This window comes from Apodemus sylvaticus, chromosome 4 (genome assembly GCF_947179515.1).
Source record: "Apodemus sylvaticus chromosome 4, mApoSyl1.1, whole genome shotgun sequence".
Classification (NCBI taxonomy): Eukaryota; Metazoa; Chordata; class Mammalia; order Rodentia; family Muridae; genus Apodemus; species Apodemus sylvaticus.
In genome coordinates this window covers 110,729,827-110,748,189 of record NC_067475.1, presented here as the reverse complement: position 1 = coordinate 110,748,189, position 18,363 = coordinate 110,729,827, and the positions used below count along the sequence as shown (strand labels likewise).

The following is an 18,363-nucleotide window of genomic DNA, read 5'->3' as shown; positions in this document are numbered from 1 at the left end:
CTATAATCCTAGCACTTGAGTGTGGAAACAGGAGGATCAGAAATTCAGAGTAATCATCAGCGATACAGCAAATCTGAGCCCTGCTTTGGCTACATGAAATCCTGTCTAAAAATGTCCAAAGGGATTGGCGGGGAGGCCAGGCAGTGGGTGGGGAGGCCAGGCAGTGGTGGCATACACATTTAATCCCAGTATTGGCGAGGCGGTGGCAGGGAGGGCTTTGAGTTGGAGGCCAGCCTGGTCCACAGAGCAAGTTCCAGGACAGCCAGAGCTACAGAGAAACATTGTCTCAAAAAATAAAAAAATAAATAAAATAAATTAAAATAAAGGGCTGGAAAGAGGACTCAATGGCCAATAGCCCTGTGGCTGCTCTTGTAGAGGACTAGGTTCCCAGTACTTAAGGAAGCTCATTACCCTCTCCAGTTCCAGGAGACCCAACACCCTCTTCTGACTTCTGCAGGCACCAGGCAAGAATGTAATACACAGATATACATGCTAGTAAGCACACACACACACACACACACACATACATTCTGAGACAGGATTGTGCTCGAATACAGACCCTGACTAATTCTGCCTCCAAATACTGAGATGTTTCAATAAAGCCCCAAAGTTAAAGGTTTGTATTTATTTGTTCTGGGGATGGAATCTTGTATATAAAGAATGCGCCGTACCACTCTACCTCAAGTCCCTAAGCTGAAGATTTTAATCTTCAGTTTGCTGTGGATATTGTGTGGAAGCATGTCATATACCTGAAGTTCCTTGGATGGAAGGCAAAGCAGCTAGTTTCTGTGTCTAACGCATGTGTAACAGACGGGGTGGTCCCAACTCAATTACTAAGCCTTGCTGTGAGGACCCTATGGACCGTATGGGCATTTCTCCCACCCTTAGCTTGAGAAAAACAAACAAACAAAAAAAAAAATACCAAGTCCTTGTTGATGGCAGAATATTTGAAATGTATATTTTCCTTCCAGAACTTGGTATAGCCAGCCTTTGTTGAAGCCTTCCTGAAGACTGCAGGAAGAAGGGTTTTGCACATACGGTGTCACAGGGAAAATGTTTCCTCAAATACAGTTCCTCCTAAGACAAAAATCCAGACACCCAGAAGAGCTTAATTCATAAAGTCTGTTTCAAGTCAAAGGAGGGAAGTGTTAAACAATGGACACAAAGGACAGCCATTTCTGAACTCTGTGGACAGCCATTTCTGAACTCTGTGGAAAAGAGCATTCCTACCTTTCTGACATAACTGCTGTAGGCAAGAAAAAGACACGGAAGGTTCCAAATATCAAAAATGTCCAGATTGAGGGTGGGTGGGGCTAAAAGGCACGGGCTGTTAATATTAATGCTTTCTACTAAGCATAAATTATCTAGCGCTTTTTATTTATGTGTTTGTGTATCTATGAGTGCCCAGGGAAACAAACAAACCACCGGACGTGGGTATTGAGGTCTGAATTAGGTTCCCTGGGAGAACAACATGCACGCTAGAGTACTGAGCCTCCTATCCAGGCCAAAATCTCAAGTTTTAAAGAATCTGACTGAGGTCTGTGAAGTTACCAACGTAACAAGATTTGTATGGCATTGTCTTCAGGAACCTAAGTAGAGCAGCCTTGCAGAACAACCTTGCTGCCCAGGGTTCACTCACAAATTCCTCTACCACTCAGCCCCATACCACAACCAGACGCTCTCTGTAGATTTTATTAATGTCTGACTTTTTAAATCTGGGTATTTATGACTCAGAGGCTGGCTCTTCCCAAACCACACCCTCGCTGATCTTCAGAACATCTGCTCTTGCAGGTGTTCACTCTTACAGGAGATGTTGGTGGGAAGGGACAGTAAGCTCTTTTTTTTTTTTCTTCCACCAAATTTAGATTTGACCATTTAGACTAAACATCCCTGGTTATTAACTACAGAGTCAGGAAAAGACTGGGCCTTAGACAATGGCTTTGTTTTCAAAATAAAGCATAGTCAAGCACGGCACATTCACCACAGCATGTGAAGTTATTTATTATTACAGTAGTAAAAGACTAAACGGGATATATTCATTCATTCATTCATTCATTCATTCATTCATTCAATGTGCATTGCTGGTTTGCCTGCATGGATGGCGGTGTGTGGGCGCAGATCCTCTGAAAGTGGAGTTGAACAGTTGTAAGCTGTCATGTGGCTGCTAGAAATCAAACCTGGGTCCTGCGGCTCTTAACCACTGAGCCATCCCTCCAACCCTCCAAACAAGATCTTGCTGTCTATCAGTTTCACGTTATAGTCCGTCCTTTCAGGGACACTGTAAATAATAATGATAATGATAGTAGCAGGCAGAGGCAGGTGGATTTCTGAGTTCTGAGTTCAAGGCCAGCCTGGTCTACAGAGTGAGTTCCAAGACAGCCAGGCTATACAAAGAAACACTGTCTCGAAAAAAAAACAAATCCAAAAAAAAAAAAAAATGATTGTAACAACCATAACAGTAATAATTCCAGAGAATAAGGGAATAGGATAATCTCATGGGTCATAGGAACAAAACCACAAGGGACAAACTACATACCGGACCATGGGACTACTAATGGAAAAGGGGTGGGTGTGAATTATGCATATACACCACTTGTTCTAGAATCAGCCTGAAACTGGTAACAATGGTGCCTCTGTGGAAGAGGCTGGGTGGGTGTCAAAGATGGAAGGTCCTCTTCCCACTCTGCATCATTTAAGTTCTGCCAACACGCACATGCTACTTATGTAAACCACAGGGTAAGGTTTTGAATTAAAAATTGAAATCACAGGGGCTGGAGAGATGAGTAGGCAGTTAAGAGCAATTGATATTCTTGCAGAAGGAGGTTTCCTAGCACATGCGCAGCAGCTTACAACCCTCCTTAACTTCAGTTCCCAGGAACCCAGTGCCCTCTCCTGGCCTCCTTGGACATCAGGCATGCGTGCAGTGCATAAACACACATGCAGGCAAAATATTCCCAATAAGTCTTTCTTTCAAAAGTTCAAAACACAAAAAACATGGCCCTGCAAATGTCAAACCCAGTATTTTCCCGGGTCTGGTGGTTTAAAATGACACTAGAATTATTTCAAACACAACAAACAAGGCTGAGAAGGTCAGGCCATCAGAGCTAAGAGCCTTCTTACTGCAATTGCTCAGATTGCAATACAGAGATGAGGAAAGCAAGACCCAGAAGCAGCCTAGAAGGCAGTGTCTTGACGTAACTCAGGCATCCACTATTCAACTTCTTCCTTCTCACTGATTGCTTCCTAAAAGCCCCTGAGATGCCAACTGGAGCTCATGACCCTCGCTGTGGTTAAATGTCTTTAAAGTCACTGCCTTTGGGAGTCAGGGGAAGAGAAGATGGCTACAGCACAAAGAAGGTCACCAGGAAAGCACAGTCAAACATCTGACTGTGCAATGGACAAAATATCATCCTTGGGATGATATTCCAGAACATTTTTGAGAGGAAACAATGGTCCCGCTTTTAAAAAGAGTACCCCAGTGCAGTATGAGGCCCAACTATCATGAACTGCTCAGAAAGACTAAAGACCTTATGGGTTCAAAACCTTTTCTACCCTCCAAAGAAAGAAATAATCCAAACACGTAATTTCTCTACTGACACCAAATAGAATAGAGCTCATGTTGAGACATCTGTTTTCCCTGCTTCCAAGAGAGTAAAATTATTTTTCCATCTTTTGGGGGGAAGGAGAATTGGTTTTCTTCTGTTATTGGAAATTGGCTTTAAAAAGAAAAGAAAAGAGCTGGGCAGTGGTGGCGCACGCCTGTAATCCCAGCACTTGGGAGGCAGAGGCAGGAAGATTTATGAGTTCAAGGCCAGCCTGGTCTACAGAGTGAGTTCCAGGATAGCCAGAGCTATACAGAGAAACCCTGTCTCTAAAAACCAAAAAACTAAATTAGGCTTTTTTATAATATAATAGAGAACACCACAAAAAACAAACTCCAGAGCATCTGACGTGTAATGTAGTAACAGCATCCTTGGCGAAGCTGTGAGTAATGATTATTGAGGATGGACATGATCCTCTGCTCAAAGCTGCCCAGGGACATTGTGCAGTGGCATTCTCTAACCCTCTCTGGCTCAATATTCTTGGCCATTTCCACAAAACCTGAAGAGTAAAGTGAGCTCAACGTGAAGAATGTTCCTGAGTTCAGTTCTACCTCGGTTGGGGAAGTCTCTCTCTGCTTTCGAATTACTGCCCTTTGCAGCACCAGGAAACAGACAGCGGAGTGACAGTTCAAGGACAAAGGCTTCTGGTGACTTCCCCACTCCAAGATCTGAGGAGCCAGAGCAGAGGGAGCTGTGACTCCAACGCTGCTGGGCACCGGCTGGGCACCATGCTCAGGATGCTCGGCCTCGGGGACATCCAAAGGCTCGCTCTTCTGCGCTCTAGGCTCGCTTCCCTCTTTTACAAGCAGCTCTTGGTTCTATGTCCACAGACAGCCAAGTGGAGAAAACAAGGGCAAACAACAAGGTTAGACATGATTATAGAAACCCTCCTAGGCAGGCATGAAGCCCACTGTAGATAGACTGTGCAAAGACCCTGTTCCGGTGGCCAGGTGCCACAAAGAGTTAAGGGAGGCACAGATGCGGCTTTATTCCCTTCTAATTCTTCCCTGCAAGTCCTGCTGGAGTGCGGGAGAGAAGGGAGCCATATCCAAGACTAGCAATGCTTCCTGTCAGATTCTCAGTTTCTTCTCCTTCTCTGCTGACAACAGCCTGGAGTTACAGTTTTCAAACTGTATTTTCCTTAACATCTCAGTGGCACAGTTCCACTAAAATGAATCACTGAGGTCTTCCTAAACCGAGTCTTCTGCATTTCTGCACCTATTTCTTTTTGTGTCTCCATTGCTACCAGTCATGCAGAGTTCCACACTGGGAGTCACTGTGGCTCATCAGATCAATAAGAGCACAAATACCAATGGAATCTATGCTAACATACACATTGAACTGGATGATAGAACTAACTGGATGAATAAGGGGCACAAAAGACAAATCTCTGAAACAGACATACAGATAGTTCTTGAAAAAATACACAGTTCCAAAGAAGAAGGAGGAAGCTTTACGGTACAGAAACCTGAAAACCATGACATTGCCAGGTGGTTAGGATCAGCATGAACAGTGACAAGATGTGACAATGGTATATAACCTTGACAGGACATGGTGAGAATGGTGTCGCTTGGCTTTAAAATTAAAAATCTCTATCATCTTCTTTTCCAAAACCATTATGCAAGTCTAACTCTGTGTGTGTATGTGTGTGTGTGTGTGTGTGTATGTGTACACGTGTACATGCATGCATTTGGAAAGTCTGATTCTAATAAAGGGGAATTATATAAAACACATGAGCAATATTCCTCCAAACTACCAAAGTGATGCAAAACAAGGAGAACCTAAGAAATGATCCCAGCCAAGCAGCTCAAGACACAATAGGTAAAGGTGCTGTCTGGATGCTATATGTGATGTGGAACAGAAAAAGACATGAGTTAAAAGCGAATGAATGAAATTTGAATGGAGGTTGGAAGTTTAATTTTATTTTTTATTCTTATTTACTTATTTCTTTAGTCTTTTTGAGACAAGACCTAACTATGTATCCCTGGCTATCCTGGAACTTGGTAGGCAAACCAGGGCTGGCCTCCAAACTTTAGCAATCCTCCAATCTTGGCCTCCCAGTTACCATACCTGGCTTAAAGTGTGGATTTTAATTAGCAACAACCGAGCCAAAACTTGTTTGTTAGTTATTACAAACACAGTATATGAATGTGAGATTTAACAGCAAATGAACCTGGGTGTAGAGGTATATAAAACTTCTACACAATTTTTTTTTATAAAAGTGCAATTTTTAACTAGGGAGTATAATTAACGGGGAGGTGGGGAAAAGACACAGGGTTGGAGTGGGATGTGTTCTCTTATGTATTCCATGAAAATAAATAGATACAAAGGAGCTGTTTCCAGGTGTATTATGTTGTCAATCAAGATTGTAAATCTATTTTACTGCTGGACTTCTCAGTCTTAAATATACTCAAGAGTTCCCTGTCCCTCTCCCTCCCTTCCCTTCCTCCCCACTCACTCGGGCCCGTGGGTTCTTTATTTGTTTCTCATTATGGATAATTGTGAGCCACCATGTGGTTGCTGGGATTTGAACTCATGACCCCAGAAGAGCAATCGGTACTCTTAACCGCTAAGCCATCTCACCAGCCCTCTCTGTCCTAAGGGAGTAAAAAATTACAACACCTCTACCTTGCAGGACTTTCTCTCCTGGGTTAGAGAGCTAAGAAATGCTGGTCAACTCCAGCTTAGTAGATGTTTTGACAAAGCACTGAATTATGATTAGAATTAAATATGAATCAACAATTATTAAGCTCCTACTATGTTAACAAATAATTTCATGTGTCTAGAGAATGTCATGCAAGATACAAAGTCACAGATGAACAAAACAACACGCGCCCGCGCGCGCACACACACACACACACACACACACACGGGCCTTGGTGGGAGACGGATTGTAGTTGGAGAATGACCTAGGGCAAGCCTGAATTTGAGACCAGCTAAAACTCAGAAAGACTGAAAGGAAACAAAAGCAAAGAATACAGCAGGAAAGGGATATACAGAATTAAGAATTAGGGGAGGGGAGGGGAGGGGAGGGGAGGGGGAGGGGAGGGGAGGGGGAGGGGAGGGGAGGGGAGGGGAGGGGAGGAGAGGAGAGGAGAGGAGAGGAGAGGAGAGGAGAGGAGAGGAGAGGAGAGGAGAGGAGAGGAGAGGAGAGGAGAGGAGAGGAGAGGAGAGGAGAGGAGAGGAGAGAAGGAAAGGTGTCTGAAGGCTGGGTGTGGCATGCACAGTTTTAATTCCAGCACTCCAGAGGCAGAGGCAGGAGTATCTCTATAAATTCAAGACCAGCCTTGAATCAGTATCAAATACACCAAGCAACCCTTTAACAATATCTCTGAACACAGGAATACAGAAGAGGCTGACATACTGCTTGCAAACTGAGCAGTACTTCCTCAAACAGTACGCATGCAGCTAGTCAACACTATATTGGATAATACCCAGGATTTGTGACCTAGGAAGCTTCCTCCTTAGAACAGTGTGTCATTCAGTACACTGTAAGCTAAGAAGTATATTAGGCTGCATCGTCAGGAGCACATTTGGCAACCTACGTACACCAAGAGGGAGAGGAAGCTAAGAGCTATAAAATCACAGACCCTAGGGTACAAACTTACCCTTGACCCCATTTTTTTCTCCACTTCAAATGTTGAAACTAAGGTCTGACCAATCATCCTAGTTTCCCCATAACTGTGGGGTTTCCTAGGAGATGGGACTCATTCAAGGCAAGTCACTACCAAATGGAATGGCTTCAGGCCTGTGACTCTCAGCCCCAGGGTTACCTCAAGATAGAACTCTTATGTTGTCACAACCAGTTGATATTTTAAGACTAAGGCCAGCTTTCCAAGATGGCAGTCAGTGTGCTCCAAATCACCCATTATTGAAGGGGGATATTATTTGATTTACTCTGTATGCTGTCACCAAGAAAAGATTGGATGATGGAGTCAGTCCATTTAGACCTGCGCTTATCAGACTTTCATTAGTAAAAGGTTCTTTGTCATGAGCCCCCATGTAGCTTAGAGCCAGGGTCCCCCTACGTCCAGGGCCTCATTCAGAAGCTTGCCAAGAGCCCCAGCTTCTATCACTAGGGCCATAGAATATCAGCCACTTTGTGCTCTCTAAAGTCTCTGGGGACCACTTTCACCCTACAAGCATGGCAACCATCCTGTTAAATTTTTACACTAAGCTTTTGGGGACTATACCCCACATTAGCTACTGCACACGCCCTCTAGGTGTCCTAGCACAGACCTTAGGACACATCTTAAAACTGATGATCTCCACCAACTCACTAATTTAAGATCACACAGAGAAATCCTAATACTCCCAGGAAACCTGACAGGGCAGGCCGCACCAGAAAATACTGCATAGGTATCACTAAGGGGCCCCATCCCTGCCCCTCCCTCATCCAGAAGTCAGAAACAGTTGGTAACCTAAGGTGGAGAGGACAGCTTGTTTCCTTTGTGCCACCTCATGAAGAAGTCTCACGCAGACCCTTTAAAAAGATGAAAACCTGGATCACATCTTGATGGTGCTCTGATTATATGATCTAATTTTACACACAGAAAAGTTATAGCACTTTGCTCTTGAATTTGAGAGAGAGAGAGAGAAAGAGAGAGTTTAAAGTCAGATGCACTTGTGAAAGATTATATCCCATCATCCAGATCACTGCTGTCAGGTAATACTAGACCAGACGGTGTAACAATACAGAAGCCAAGCCTAAACATACAGGTGTACATCGTTTCTGCTGTACAAACAGACCCAGTGCACCAAGTTTGCAAAATATTCCAGCAGGAAGAGTGTCTAAGTACAGCTGTGGGCCTTTTACTCTGTTTATATGTCATGCATGGACTGACTTGTGCTGGCCAACCTCATGTGTCACGCAGCCCTGTCTGATCGGAAACACATGTCCACAGAGAAAAGGAAACCCAACCACAGTGCAGCCTTGACTTAGTCAAGGCACAAAACCTACAGATGCACCTCTTGTCTTCCCTGTGTATTTCTCAGCTCTTGTCAACAGTGAGCTACTAGTATCTCTTATTTCCCAGAAACGGTATTTAAAATCCAACGACGTCAGCAAACAAACAAACAGGAAGAAACCAGCTTTTCACTTCCGGATACATTTGGTTCCAAATGTCTGCAAAGTATTAAACCAATAAGTTTCAAAACCCTGACTTCACACTAAAGTCTTTAGTTCTTTAGTTCTAGAAGCACAGAGCTCAAGGACAATATACACTCAGCTAAACAGAATCTCCAACATCTGGCATAGGGCTTGCAACGCTTCAAATGTTCCAGACCCTTCCAGTAAAAGAACTTACAGCCCAACTTGTAATTACTTCCCAGACAACCTTGAATTTTAAGCACCAAGAAATTATTTTCCTGCTTGTGATCCTGCTTGCCCATTTAAAACAGTAATCTTATCCAAAGACCAGTGCACAAGTAACTGTGCACCTCTTCTCTGCTAGGAAGAAGACAAAGGCTTGTGCCACTGGCTTAGTGAGCACACTTCCTGGATGTAGTTTATTAACCGTAAGGATCTAACTAAAGGACACTGGCTCTTATCATTATAACATATCCAGAAAAATGGGGTAGGGCACGCACAACAACCAACCCTACCATTCTTGTAATGTTAATTCCTGAATTCTTAAGAGTGTGTGTGTATGTATGTGTGTGTTTTCACCTAAAGTAGCATTAGAATGTACAACCCCAATTCCACCTACTTGCTGGAATATCTCGATTTATCCAGAGTGATCCAGCAGAGATGGTGTGCTTAGCAATGTCTAGTAGGGCACAGTAGAAGCTAAGACCCTTACTGTGCAGTTCCAGGAAGACATCCTGATTTTCAATTTGTTCCCAGGGGTGGACACTCTCATGGAAAACAAAATGGTTTTACTATCATTCGATAGTAAGTGTACCTTTATCACAACAGGAAAGGGCGACTGTGATTCCTGCCTGTTTCTATTCATTAGCTAGGAAAGATTACAGGCACTCTGTACTGGTCAGCTTTGCCCAAACAATTTTCAAAACTACTGCAGGTGCTAAGCATCAGAGCCCAAGCTAAAGAGCAGAAAATGGGCAGCCACAAGGATCAGAGAAAATGCTGCCGGTGTGCTTGTTTTAATCTGCCTTTTTTTTTTTTTGTTTATATCATTCTAGAAAATACTCTTACTATTTACAGAGGTCACACAATAGACACTAAGAGTGCACGTGGCAGTCCAAACATCTGGAGGGTTGTACAAAAGGGAACCCGCAGGTAACAAACATCAGAAATTATTGGCTCTGTGAGAAATCACAAAAACTATGATGAGGCATTAAGAAAGATAGCAATGGGACATCAACACTTTTCACTTTAGAACCACTTGGGGGATGGTAGGTGGAAGGGGTGGGGAATGGGACCAGACACGGGATTAGCAAACTATAATTTAACCCAGAGTATCAAGATGAAGAAAGCTGTAAAGTCAAACTGTGGCTCTGTGAATTTCACAGAATATTGTACCTAGCTCGAAATAGAATGTCCAGTAAGAGTCAATTGCCTTGGAAATAAAGAGAATCCCAAATAGTAGATTTGGGAATGCTGAACTGCATTGATCCTTTCATCATTCTGAAATTCTACTGTTAAAGTCAGTGATGGGAAGGACAGCGGGGTCCCTTCCCCTCCAGAGAGGGCAGACACACAACATGTAAATCATAACCTTTTACTTGGGGACCACAGCCTCCGAAGAGGTGAAAGGGTCCAGGAAGACTCCAACAACACAGTGCGCTCTGCACTTGGCAGGATGCTGCACGGGTGCGCTCACTGTGGCTGCCAGTACAAACCAATCACCATTCTAGCATGGAGTGTTTTGAACAAGAGTGGCCCCCACAGGCTCACGAGCTCCCATCCTCACTTAGGAGCTATGGACAGTTGATAGCTTCTGGGGGAGGAAGAATCAGTTTTAAGAATGTGGCTCCTGGGGCTGGAGAGATAGCTCAGTAGTTAAGAGCACTAACTACTCTTCCAAAGGTTCTGAGTTCAAATCCCAACAACCACATGATAGCTCACAACCATCTGTAATGAGATCTGATGGCCTCTTCTGGGGTGTCTGAAGAGAGCTACAGTGTACTCACATATAATAATAAATAAATCTTCAAGAGAAAAAAAAAGAATGTGGCTCCTGCCAGGCAGTGACGGCACATGCCTGCATGTGCCACCACTTGGGAGGCAGAGGCAGGAGGATTTCTGAGTTCGAGGCCAGCCTAGTCTACAGAGTGAGTTCCAGGACAGCCAAGGATACACAGAGAAACTCTGTCTCGAAAAACCAAAAAAGAGTGTGCCACCTGATAGGTTGATGTTCCAATGGATAGCCCCACATAATAGTATATGGGCAATCAAATTGGAATTAATGTGTCATTAAATTAAAAAGGATACAAAATTGGAGGGGGGATAGGGAGATGGTTACAGGTGGATATAGGAGGAGTTAAAGGAAGTGGGGTGTGTGTGAAGATGATCAAAACCCATTGTCTAAGTTCCCAAAGATTTAATAAAGATGCTCTTAAGGTGAGAACATTCCTGACCTATGGGCTTAAGGTATTTATGAAAAAAAAGTATACAGTCCATGTTTTCCAAGGCAGAGGGCAAGGGGCAACATACAGGTTCTGTATGGTCTAAAGGCTTTAGAAGGCACCATGTTGGCCTCAATTCCAGAGGCACAGGAATCTCCTACAGACACCCTCCCTGCTTGAATGACACAGGAAATTGCCAAATGATTCAGTCACATCAGGTCAAAGGAGGCTCAGAACTAACACCTCTCTACTGCCTCTCTCAGCTCTTTATGGAGGCTGGGATCTTACTGGGAGAGAAAAGTTAACTCCTGTCTTGTAAGGAGTGGGAAGTAGCAGGCTTTGCTTTTAACACACAGCAAAGTTTGGCCCCAAGTGAAATGAAACAAACGCCTATAGCTCCACGTTTTATTGAGAAGGGTGAGCTTCAAAGGGCTGTGTCATTAACATCAGAAAGTACTCAAGAGAGGAACTGTGGCTCTCAGCTGTCTAAATGTGATCCACATTAGACTGAGACCAGGCCTTCAACCCAACCCCTATGCAAAAGTTACAGGAAACATCCTGAGAACTCCCACTGGCCCTGCTTGTTGATAATACTCTAGACAGTGTACAGACAATCTTGAGGAATCACTGCTTTGTGCTTTATACCCAGAAAAAAAAGCATATTTATCCTCAAAACCATATGGCCTATCTCTCATGAATGCCCTATCTCCTGTAAGTAGACCCATCAGAGGCCAGCAAGTTCAAATCCATTCTGTCACCAAATAGGGCTTCCTGTTTTTCATTTCTCCCTTTAGCTCCATGAGTTTGGTTTTCTTTCCATTTTTCAGCCATAGTTTCCCCTTAGCTCAATTTAACTTGATTATTTACTTTTATTCTTTTAAGTGTTACATACTACTATAAGAGATAAAAATAAATGGATGAAAATATCAGTTTCGTTCTTTCTCTTCTTCCCTCCCCACCAAGAAGAATTAGTGCTTTGGATAAGAGTGACCCTCATAGGCTCATACATGTGAAAGCTTAATCTCCAGGGTGTGGAAGTGCTTAAAAGAATTACAATAATTGGGAGGTGGGGCCTTGTGGAGGAAGTGTGTCATGTGAGGGGAGGAGCTTTGGAACTGGGAGGTGTGACCTTATGGAGGAAGTGTGTCATGTGAGGGGAGGAGCTTTGGAATTGGGAGGTGTGACCTTATGGAGGAAGTGAGTCATGTGAGGGGAGGAGCTTTGGAATTGGGAGGTGTGGCCTTATGGAAGAAGTGTGTCATGTGAGGGGAGGAGCTTTGGAATTGGGAGGTGTGGCCTTATGGAAGAAGTGTGTCATGTGAGGGGAGGAGCTTTGAGGTTGCAAAAGAACTTGTGAGGCCTAATCTCTCTTTCCCTGCAAGCACACCAGCAGACTAAGATGTAAGCCTCTCAGCTACCTCTCGAGCACCATGCCTGCCATGATAACAGACTAACTTTTGAAACTGTAAGCAAGCCCTCAATTGAGTGCTTTCTTTTATAAGAGTTGTCTTGGTCATGATGTCTCTTCAAAGCAACAGAGAACAGTAATTTAGACAACTAGCATAGTTTATTAAGAAACAAAGATCCTAAAAGATACATATAAGAAAAGCTGTTATAAGAAGTCCTTATAATCAAAAGGTATGCATATACCATTTCTCAAATGCCCCTGCGAATGAAGCAGGCATATTTGCAAATGAACTCATGAAACATGCCAAAATCTCCCATGCTATGAGAAATAAAAACAAGTAGCACAAAAATATCCACACTAATGTTCCCAGAATGGATTAAAACATGCATGCAGAAATATCCAAAAGGAGAGTAACTGAAGTCCTTACACTACACATAAAATAAGGCAGGAAAATATAAGCAAATTCAAGCAATATTTCTAAATTCAGTAACAGACTTGAATAGGCTAAAATTAAACTTATCTATGCAGATAGCTATACAATGCATTGTTTGTCATGGAAATTATATCAGGTAAACACCCTGTGAGGCCTAACTGAACCACACTGGAGATCATCATTTGATGATCATTCATCCCAAGGGCATCTCCGTGTCTCTGAGCACACCTCATTGACTGAAGATAGAAATGCTTTTCCTCATAGCTCAGTCTCCATAGTGAATATTAAACGCACGGCAGCCAGTGACCCAACGACTCTGCCTCCACCCCCAATTCTCTCAACCAAAATTATCAAAGTTAACATCCCCAGTCCTATGGCCACATGATGATAGCACACTCCTGTTGCTTCCTGCCTAACAAGTATAACAGTATGACCAATGCCTAAGTCATAGGAAGCATGAGACAGATTCAAAGTTAAAGATCGTCTACCAAATAACTGGCCTATAGTTTAAAAAAAAAAAAAAAAAAAAAAAAAGCCAAGGTCCAAAAAAAAAAAAAACTAGAATTGGAGAATCACCCCAGGTTAAAAGAATTTAATGACAGGCTGGGGATACAGTTCAATGATAAAGCTTTTGCATAGTATGACTCCAGCCCTGGGTTTGATCCCAGCACCCCAGAAAGAAAAGGGGAAAGGGGAGCAGGAGCAGACTGAGCGCAAACATGTGTTAACAAAAGACAAAACTCACATGAACTACACGTTAAATACAGAACTGTATCAGTGGTGGGGGTCCCCTGATTTTTATACCTGTATTCTGATCTAAACTTTTATACAGTCTACAGAACTGCAAATATTTACAGTTACAAATCATGGTGTCTCCAGATTTCCACAATTAAGGAAAGAGCTAGAGGGGCAAAGTGGGAGAATAGCTGTAGAATCTTCAGGGCCCTGAGTTTAATCTTCAGCAACACAAACAGAACTTTGTTACTATGATATGTGGTGGTATATGCCTGTATTCCAACCACTAGGGAGGCTGAGATAGCCTGAGAATACCTGAGTGAGATGTTGCTAGATGTATGGGAGAAAGGGAGGGAGGGAGGGAGGGAGGGAGGGAGGGAGGGAGGAAGGGAGGGAGGGAGGGAGGGAAAATATCATATATACACACACAGTTAAGCAAATCAAGCTATGTTGGCAAGCAAATTACCAACAACTAACAAAGGCATATGTGACAAAGGACAGATTCAGCAGTTCCTTGTACTAAACCTGAAACTTTTCTGAAGTTTAAGATTCTTTCAAAATAAATTAAGATTTTGTTTTCCCTAAATAAAACCTAGGTGAACATGTCTACTGTCCAAACTTCAGACTAATAGTTTTTGCCTGGCAGGGTCCAGAGAAACTGTGTTTGCACCTGGGTCATTGATTCCATTGCAATCTTGGGCTGAGGAACCCCTCCACCCCATTAAACAATGGTTTTGTTAAGTGACTTGAGTTTGCAAGGAAGAACAGAACCCTGGTTATGAAATGGGCTACATTATGATTTTTATTTGTGTGTGTGTGTGTGTGCACTTATACTTTATATTTGCTGTTCCTCCCAGCTCCCAACCAAACTGTGACTTAAATAAAAACAAACAGCTTAGCAATAAAAGATACACAATTCATAGCAGTAAAAGAAAGATTCACAGTAGTAACCTTTCATAAGAAATCTTCTGGAAAGCAGTCATTAAGACCAAGACAGACATCAAGACATCATCCAGGTCAGGAAATTCTTAGGAGGAAGCTGTGGCACCCAGCGGTCTCATAGTAACAGTGGAGACCTGCCATGAAAGCCTTTACTTATCCAAGCTCAGAACCCTAACTGCGCCACCGTGTCCTTAGACAGTAACAAATAAACACGGCAAAGGAGGCCAAAAGAAAGATGGAGAAGAAACCAGCAACTGTCAACAAGTGCAGTAAGAAATATCTCAGGCAAAGCTATTTTGTTATTCATATAATTTGGGCCTTGAGATATTCTCAGACTGCAAGTATATATATATATATATATATATATGTTTTGTTTTTGTTTTTGTTTTTGTTTTTTGAGACTGGGTTTCTCTGTGTAGCCCTGGCTGTCCTGGAACTCACTCTGTAGACCAGGCTGGCCTCGAACTCAGAAATCTGCCTGCCTCTGCCTCCCGAGTACTGGAATTAAAGGCATGTACCACCACTGCCTGGCTAAGAAAATATATTGTATGTGTAAGAGAAGACAAGCTACAGAGAGGGCACAAGCATATAATGCGCACTGGGGTCTATGAAGAGAGACCTCTTAGGAACAACCTGGGATCTGGTAGGTAGCCGGGTCAGCAGCAACAGAAATACAACAAATACTACATGATGTAAAACAGCACCCAAGGTCCTTTAGAATGGAACTGCTCCAGTCATTTGTTTTGTGAAGAAGATGGAATGAACCAACGACACTGAGGGAGAAACCACAGCTTTAATTAGTTCAAGCACTGACAATAGCAGACAAACTGGAAAAATGTTTTTTTTTTTTTCCATATCTTGAGTATAGTGTTTGGAACAGCGACATGAAGCTAAGCCAGAACTAAGTCAGCCATGTTCATGTCTCTTCATTTTATCCCCTCTCTCTTTCTTTCCCAACTTTATTCTTTCCAGCTCTGCAAATATTTAAACTCTTGGCAAAACTCAAACCTCACAACTCACTCTTCTCTGCTGTCTGAGAAATATAACACGGAAAAAGGGGAAGGACAGACAGAAATAACACGGCATGAAGTGCATAACATGGGCTGGGAAGCAGAATAACTCCCGCTGAGATTCCCATTTACTGCTTCGGAAAAAACATCTGGAAGTACAGTTAGAAAACATCTGGATATACAGGTAGGAAGCATCTGGATATATGGATAGAATGCATATGGTCACATAGGTAGGAAACAGACAGACATATAGAAAGGAGACTCGTGGGTAGACAGGCAGGAAGCATCTGCATACACAGGCTGAAAAAGCCAGACAGAAAGCTAGGCGCCTTGAGAAGACATACTTCCGCCACTATGGAAGACTGTTTTATTAAAAGATCAGTAAGTACCCTGGGGCCTAGACAGACAGCTCAGCAGTAAAGAGCACTTCTCTTACAGAAGACCTTAGTGTGATTTTCAGGGCTTACAGGGCACCACACAACTATCTGTAAACTCCAGTTCTAGGGGATCCATTGCCCTCCCCTAACCTCCACAGGCGCCCAGCATGCATGCGCATGTGCACAAGCCAGAGATGAGCGAAGCACTCATACCCATAGAAGATGAACCAGAAGAGAACGAACGTGAAGGCGGCATCCAAACAATCCCTCTTCACCACGGCGAATTATAAAAACTAGAGACAGATTACCACAAAACTTTAATTCCAACTACTGGGCAAGGAGAACAAAGAGTCTGAGGTCAGAGGAGGTTACACAGTGAAACCCTGCCTCAAGAAATCAGTAACTAGGCTAGGATCTGGCTTGGTGGGAGAGTTCCTGCCTAGCCCTGAGTACAATCTCAACTACTGCAAAAAGGAAAAAATTAACAAAGCAGACTAATTAACTGACAGAAAAAAAACTAATGGCCTCGCTAGTTAAAAATTCACGCCAGGATCATCATGCAGTCATAAACACGAGACAACGACTTATAAACTAGAAAGGCATGTCCACGCCCATTGATAACTTAAAAATCCGTTTGTTATTTATCAAAAACTATATGGCAAAACATGCATCCATGTAAAAAGAAAGTAAATCTACAATTAAAAAAAAATTAAATTGTGTGAAAAAAGTTTTGGTAGTAGACATTACTGGCCAACATATGAGAAAAGACAATATTTACTACATTAGGAAAAAGTTAAAATAATAATTACTAAAATTATAAATGCATAATCTCTTAAGAATTCTACTTAGCAAAATTACCCTCTGCATAAACTTTACTTGTAGTTCTAGGATGTCAGCATAAGGAGTTGGTTAAACCTAACATGGCATCTCAACACTTCAACTGTGACATGCTGTTGGTAAGACTGTGAATCACTCTGTAAACACTCATTTAGGAAACTCTCTAACACATGCTAACATTATTAAAAGAAGATATGCACCAGTGCAAGCATGTGTGGTAGGGTAACACTACTACAAATCTGGGGAAGCTGCTAGTGGTGGCGTCTGTGCAGAGAAAGGGGTCAGAGGTCACGGTAGCAAGGAGGCTTAGTGTTCAGGAATGTTCTCAGCACCAACTTTAGGCATCTTTTCCACATGCTCATGTTTCTTTTAATAAAAAGACGGCATCAAAAGGCAACAGGCATGGTGCTATAGAAACAGCTCAGAGGAACTCTGGCTGCTCCTGCAGAGGACCTAGGTTTGAATCCCAGCACCAGCAGCGCATCTGTAACTATTTCCAATGCCCTCCTCTGGCTTCTGCAGCATCAGGCATGCAAAAGTGGTGCACAGACACGCATGTAGCTAAAACACCCATATACATAAAACAAAATAAAATAAAGGCAGTACACAGAAGAAAGGCGGGAAAAAAAAACCTTGCCACTTAAAAATATGTATGATACATTAATTTTTGAAGCAGACCACAAAAAAATGTAGAGGATTTTCCAACGCATATAATATATAAGGAAAATTATTACTTCATTTTGTGCATGTGTGTTCCTGAATGGATGCACCAAGTGGAAGTCATAGGACAACCTGTAAGACTTGGGTCTCTCCCTCTACCATGTGGTTTTCAGAGATCCGGCACAGGTTATGAGGCTTCAAGGCAAATGCCTTTCCCGCTGTGCCAAGACAAGACCAGCATGTAAGAAACTACAGGAAATTTTGAACAGCAAATTACGGTAGCTTTTTATTCTCTTGGTGACTGTTGAACAGCATTAGCAAATAGTGACCAAATAGCAATTATTTCATAAGGGCAGGCTTCTGGAATCTCGTGGCCAAAATCATGTTAAGGCCTTATTTTTTGTTGTTGTCACTGCCTTTTTTTTATTATTATTAGTAAAAGTGAGTTTTCTCTCTTTAATGCTTAAGTTGGGAAGAGTATCAACCAAGGCTTTTTGTTTTCCAGGGCCCTCATATGGTATTATTTTGCTGACTTCATCACGGAAAAACTGTTCAGACAAAGAGCATGGAAGAACAGCTGTCCCTAACCATCACCAACTGCAAAACACCCAGGAATAAATTTAGACTTCTAGACAGGAAAAAGAAATTAATCAGTTCATACTGCAGGTTTGGGAGTTGGGAATGGGGAAGGGAGTATGTGATCACACTGAGCAGAGACAACATTACCAAGGAGATCAGAGATCAGAGTCCATGTGTCATCCAACTTGGAGCCTGAATGTCAGTCACCCCAGCATTACTAGGGCAGGGCTGGAGGGGGTGGAGAAGACAT

The 18,363-nt window shown here is 42.7% G+C and overlaps 1 protein-coding gene across 2 annotated transcripts in view; it reads right to left on the bottom strand.

Moving 5' to 3' along the window:
- Wwtr1 (WW domain containing transcription regulator 1) overlaps positions 1-18,363 on the bottom strand; it is a 118,806-nt gene that overhangs the window by 24,102 nt on the left and 76,341 nt on the right. The gene's annotated exons all lie outside the window — the stretch shown is intronic.